Raw genomic sequence first — 6513 nt, forward strand, 5'->3', positions numbered from 1 at the left:
TTAAGCTCCATGGAGAGCTAAACCCCTAGTGGGTACTTGGATGATTGTGAACCCTAGGATGTATTCGTTTCATTGAACTTCTTTATTATGCTTTCAATAAATTGATGTTTATTGTGAGTTCCAACCTTGAATGCTTGATTGTATGAACATTTCCCCTAGAGTGACACTAGGGTTGAGAGTTCTTGTTGGTAACCTTGTGAGTGAGTGACACACCACGAGCATTAGACAAAGCTAGGTTAGAGAGGGTTGGGAGGGTGAGTCGAGAGGTACAGGAGCGTCCCCTTTCCCCTCCGGTGTGATAGATTCTACCTCCGTTCCTTGAGTTCTTTGTGGCCATAATAGAGTGTGTGGTCTAAGGGATGAACCTTCACTGGGGCCTAGTTGCGCGTGCAATGGAGTGAAGCGTTGAGAGGATCTTAGTATCTAGGGCTTAATTGTGGCTAGGGACCTTCCGCCTGGACCAAAGGGTTAGGTCTATATTTAGGAAGTGATTTATCACTTGGAATCCCTAGAGTTCATTGCAACTCTATGCGAGTACGAGGTGTTGAGAATGTTCGATTTCTCCTCCGGGACATGTATAGAGTTAGGCATAGTTGACCTTAGATTTGGGACTATGTATGTAAGGATTTCCACGACTCACCATTGCTTAGATTAGGAAGCATAATAGAGAGTTCTTGCACTTGAAGCGACTATCCTAGGTGAAGCATTATCCGAGTACCCCATCTTTATCGATTGCCTTACCCTCTTCTTACTTTTGCTCTTTCACTTGTTGATTTTATTGTTGAGAATTGAATTAATTTCACACCTATCACAATTGATCTTCCACAAAGCTAAGAATCAAATTAAGTATTTTCACTCCCTACTCCCTGTGGATTCGACCCCGCACACCTGGGATTATTACTTCGACAAGCCCGTGCACTTGCGGATTATAAGCAAGGGGAACTTGTCAAGATTTTAGCGCCGATGCCACGGAATAGGCGTTTAGAGATACTTTGCACTTTGTTTTCTTAGCTATTTACCCTTCATTCTATTTCATATCTTCTTATTCTATCATCATTCTGATTTTTCTTTTTACTTTTGGTGCAGCTCCGGTTATGACCCAAGGGAATCCATCAATATTGATTGAAGGAGACCTTGAGCTTGAACGATACACTTTCAAGAAAGGGAAAGAACCTCGTACAAGAACAGACTTAATCCAGCTGATTTTGGAAGTAGATGGATCTGATAACATGGCAGAACAAAATGAGCAACAACGGACACTATCCGATTATGCGGACCTTGAGTGTTGGGGACACTAATCGAGTATTGTGCGTCCCCCAATTACAGACTCGTAATTTTTGAGCTAAAGCCGGCATTCATCCATATACTGCAGCAGTCCACACAATTCAATGGTTTGGCCGATGAGGATCCAAATAGTCACATAGAGAGCTTCCTCAAGGTGTGTGACATGCTGAAGATCAATGGTGTGACAGATGATGCCATCAAATTAAGAGCCTTCCCATTTTCCTTAAAGGGGAAAGCAAAGCAATGGCTACACTCATTACCTAGGGCATCAATCACTACATGGGAGGAGATGGTAGAAGCTTTTTTCGGCCCGTTATTTCCCTCCCGAAAATCAGCAAAAGCTTAGGAATGAGATCTCATCCCTATATGCAGCTTGGAATTGGAGTCTCTATTTGAGACATGGGAAAGGTTCAAGGAACTCCTGCGCAAATGTCCGCAACACGGATTCCCAGAGTGGATGATTGTTCAAACCTTCTACAATGGTTTGAACCCAAGTACAAAGCAACTCTTGGATGCGGCGGTAGGAGGTACCTTAGGTAGCAAGACCCCTGACGAGGCTTGTCAATTGATTGAGGAAATGGGGTTAAATAGCTACCAGATGGAACGCTAGAGAAGAAAAAAAGGTGGTCGGTCTCCATGAAATTGATCCGGTAACTTCATTGGCGGCCCAAGTGGAGAGTTTGAGTAAGAAGCCAGATCTTATAGCTTCGAATAGAGTGGAGGCCATGACTAATTATATCGGTTGTGGTGGAGGACATGCTCCTTCCGATTGCCCAATCGTCATAGGTGATGTTTCTTTAGTTGAGAATATTGACTTTGTAGGTAATGGAATGAGACCTCAAGGGAATCCATACAAAGAACACCGACAATTCAGGTTGGAAAAAAATCATTCCAACTTTTCATGGAGTAATCAAGGACCACGAAGACCATGGGGGCCATCGGGGTTCCAACAACAACAACAAGCCCCTCAAGTGGAAAAACGAATTTCGTGCTTGGAAACCCGAATGACGGATTTGGAGAAGCACTTGGCTAGATTAGTTCAATCGGCAAATACAAGGTTTGAATCGCCTAGGCTACACTTCGCAATCACACCGCCCCTTGCACAACCTTGAAAAATCAAGTGGGGCAAATTACGTAAATCTCTTTCCGAAAGGCCACATGGAAGTTTACCAAGCAACACGGAAACCAACCCGAGAGAACATGTGAAGGCGATCGCTTTGAGAAGCGGTCATGAGGGTTGAAGGGCGGCTTCCCGAGTGAAAAGCCGAAGAACACGCACCCGAGGTCGTAGAGTTTGAGAAGGGAGCAAACAAAGCAAAAGAGGAGGCACCCCCATCTTTCAAGCCAAGAATTCCTTATCCCTCTAGATTGAAGAATAACCGAGGGGATGACCAGTATAAGAAGTTCCTGAGTTTGTTCAAACAACTCCACATCAACATTCCTTTTGTTGAGGCTTTGGGTCAAATGCCTAAGTATGCGAAGTTCCTGAAAGACCTATTGACCAACAAGAGGAAATTGGAGGAGAGTGCTTCAGTGGTGCTTGATGCTTCATGCTCGGCGGTGTTACAAAAGAACATGCCGAACAAGAAGAAAGACCCGGGAAGCTTCATTATTCGCGTACAATCGGGCAACTTAGGTGAGGAAATGGCATTGGCGGATTCGGGGCAAGTATCAACGTCATGCCATATACTTTCTTCCAAAAGCAAGGCTTGGGTGAGCCTAGGCCTACTCGAATGACTTTACAGTTGGCCGACCGAAAGGTGTGACATCCGAGAGGCATCATTGAAGACGTACTTGTCAAGGTGGGCAAGTATATTTTTCCAGTTGACTTTGTAGTGCTAGATGTTGATGAGGATGCAGATGTACCCTTGATACTTGGGAGACCGCTTCTATGGACTTCCAAAGCATTGATTGACATGGACGGTGGAGAGCTCACATTGAGAGTCAGAGACGATAAGCTCACTTACCGCCTTGCTGAAGCCATGCGGCATTCTCTCGATTTTTGCTGAGCTCACATTGAGAGTCTCGACACTTTGTATTTTCTAGACACTACTGATGAAATTGTTGATAAATATATACAAGAAATGTTCAATCCGGATCGGTATGAAGGTTTGTTCGACCAAGAGGAGAGCAATGAAGAAGTACTGATGCTTGGGTCGACCAGAGAGGAAACATCTACCCCAGGAATCTTGAAGAAGGTGCTCCGGAAAATGAAGAGGGCTCAAAGATGCCACCGAAACTGCCCCAAGACTGTTGGAGACGTACATGAGCCATGGGAGTTGGACGAACAATTGCTAGGTGGTCCGAAGCCCGATAGTACACCCTCTCGCCCTCAAGAGACTTTTGCTCATCATGCTTTTAACGTTATGGTTAAGAGGGCAACCTTCATTCATGAACCCCGTGAGGTAAGAAAGATACGTCAAGCTTAGTGACGTTAAACAAGCGCTTCTTGGGAGGCAACCCATGTGTTTACTATTTTCATACTTTTAGTTTAGTTTGTTTGCATGAATAAATTGTTAAGTGTTGGTGTTTCAATTTTTGAGTGCTTGTGCTGTGATTTTATTGCCGGTTTTTAAAAGAATTCATTGTATGTTTTGTTGAGAATTGGTGAATTTTAGTCGTTTGAGTTCTATTTTGTGTTTTTATCTGATATACTTTGCACAATAGGGCAGACTCTGAGTGTGTAAACATGTTCAGGCTAGTCCTGCAGAGCCTGTAAGTTTTTCTAAGTCATCCAGAGAAAACACACGGCCGTGTGGAAATTCAACACGCCCTGCGGGTGTGTACTCGTGAACTCTTCCGAGAGGCGCAAGGGGTGCGCCTGCCTCGTGGATGACCATACGTCGCCACGCCCGTGGTAATTTCCACACGGGCGTGCTGCCCTTCCGGAGTTGGGCGATTTTTGCGAGAATACATGGGGCGTGGACTCACCCCTGTGGGCGACCTTGTGAACCACGCACGGGCGTGGGTAATTTCCGCACGGCCGTGCGAAACTCTGCATGTTACTCCCTCCATCCTAAGAAAACACAGGGACGTGCAGCCGCTGCTGTGAGTTGAGGCCAGTGAATGCCCACGCCCGTGAGGAATTTCCGTACGGGCGTGTGGGCGACTTGATATTTTCTCAGATGACCAGGGAAGCCACAAGGGCGTGCGTCGCACCTGTGAGTGCAGGGCGACAGCGTGGATAATTTTTCGCACGCCCTGTGGGAGATCATTTTAAGTCGGTGAGAATTTTTCCGAGAGCGCATGGAGCGTGCATACGCCCTGCTGGAGCTTTTGAAGTGAGGCACACGGCGTGGGGGAATTTCCACACGCTGTGGATGCCTGTAACGTCAAAAAGTCGCGAGTTCACGTTTTAAAAACCGGGATAATTTCTCTCCTTCTTCACAACTTCTTTTTCCCTTGAAAACACTCTCACAACATTCTCCCGAGTCCATTGCGCCGCTTTTGGTTTGATTTTAGCAAGTTTTCCTCCCGGGCTCTCTATTTTTCTTATTTCTCTTCATCGAGTAAATTCATTTTTCTTCATCTTCTTCGTCAATTCATGATTTCTATTGATTAATCTAGTCAACAATGCTTCATTTCTTTAATTAGAACAGTGATTTACGTTTAAAACGAAGTTAGAGATATTATTGATGTGTATTTTTAGATTGTTGACATCCGCCATGCGTTTCTCATGCCCCTTGAATCCATCGAAGGCAGTGGAAATTCCACACGACCGTGTGGATTTCTGCAGATTGTTTTATCAACTTGTTTGACTAAATTGGTTTAAATTTGGCGCATCATGGCACCCTAGGGACAAAGAAGCAAACCGATAAGTGGCCACGTGAGTCATCCTCTCGAGCCCGAGGGCATGCGATTTTCTATTCCCCCAACATCAGTCCCGCTATGAGCGCTATCGAGACTCCGCCTGCATGCGACTCGAGTCCCGGACACGACTATATTACGAGATCTTCAGCAGGGAGATGACTTCACGAGGAGATTGAGGACCCGGGTTTCGAGGGGGTTGGCGGCGAGTTGTTGACAATTAGAGAGCCCGACTATCTCGATAGTTTGCATCGGAGGTGCTCTCCTCGCTTGAGTTTGATAGAGCGTGATGCGAGCTCATGCTTTGGGCACCATTCGGTTCGAGTGTTTGGACACCACCATAGTTTGAGCATTACGCAGCTTCTCCATACTACTTGGATTATATGAGGAGGCATTCCGCAGTTACGAGGAGTACGCGACAGCTACCTCACGATTATCACTGGAACCTTGACCCCCTGCAGAGAGCTTACGATGCACGCTATGCGGTCGTGGTCGAGACGAGCTCTGGGTTTCCAAGGCCACGTGCCTTTCGGCCTAGCCCTAGCGATACTTGCACACGGTCATGAGTAGGTCGGTGAATGGCATGGCGATAGTCTCGGGTGTCCTCGAGCCGCCCGGAGTTGTCAGACTTTGTACTCGATGTTAGGCGCTGCATCGATACACTTGGGGCACATCTTGGTCTGATTACATCGGGCATTTGGGGACGATGACACTAGAGTCGGGCCGATCTTCTCGGGTCCTTACATTCACGAGATTAGTGCTGGGCATGGGTCTCTTGGATTCGATTCAGCGGGGCGGGAAGGCGAGTGTACCCGCTCCCCTAGGTCTAGAGATGATGCGGTTGATGGGCATGGTCCGCAGGGTTCGGACAGGGGTTTTTACGTTAGTTTTACCAACCCCAGAGATAGGTGAGGATGAGGGTGATGGCTGGAGTATCTCAGCCCGCCCCGAGCCCTCAGCCGCATCGATGGACATTGAGGCACCTCTAGCGGCCGAGGAACCACCTCCAGTGCGTATGTTTTCACCTTCACGAGCCAATGATCGCTTTGAGAGGCTCGAGAATGCTATAGGAGTGGTCCCGAGCCGAGGTTGCTCGAGATTAGAGCTCACTGCAGCCACTCAGTACACAGAGTTCATGGCGCTGCTTTCGACATATTACAGTAGATCCTAGAGCGAGATGTTGCCTCATCCTTCGTCCTGCAGCTGAGGACTCTTCAGCACGCACGATGCCTCCAGAGCACCTCCATCCTCGACCCCGGACCGAAGGACCCACTATATGCTTCGACTTGACAAAGCAGCAGTGAGACCCAGAGGCGACTCTGACACTTGACCTTTCTTTTTACTTTCATGCATTTTACTTTATCTTAGTTTCTTGTTTTTTTAGACTTGTTCACTCGTAGCAGATTTTTCCTTCTGAGTTTA

At 46.8% G+C, this 6513-nt stretch overlaps 1 non-coding gene across 1 annotated transcript; it reads right to left on the reverse strand.

Annotated features, from left to right (window-relative positions):
• Positions 1-1622: 1622 nt before the first annotated feature.
• LOC120269794 lies at positions 1623-1731 on the reverse strand. The gene has a single exon (XR_005539429.1). It is a non-coding gene; the product is annotated as a small nucleolar RNA R71 (small nucleolar RNA).
• Between the last annotated feature and the right edge of the window lie 4782 nt (positions 1732-6513).

This window comes from Dioscorea cayenensis, chromosome 9, assembly GCF_009730915.1.
Source record: "Dioscorea cayenensis subsp. rotundata cultivar TDr96_F1 chromosome 9, TDr96_F1_v2_PseudoChromosome.rev07_lg8_w22 25.fasta, whole genome shotgun sequence".
NCBI lineage: Eukaryota > Viridiplantae > Streptophyta > Magnoliopsida > Dioscoreales > Dioscoreaceae > Dioscorea > Dioscorea cayenensis.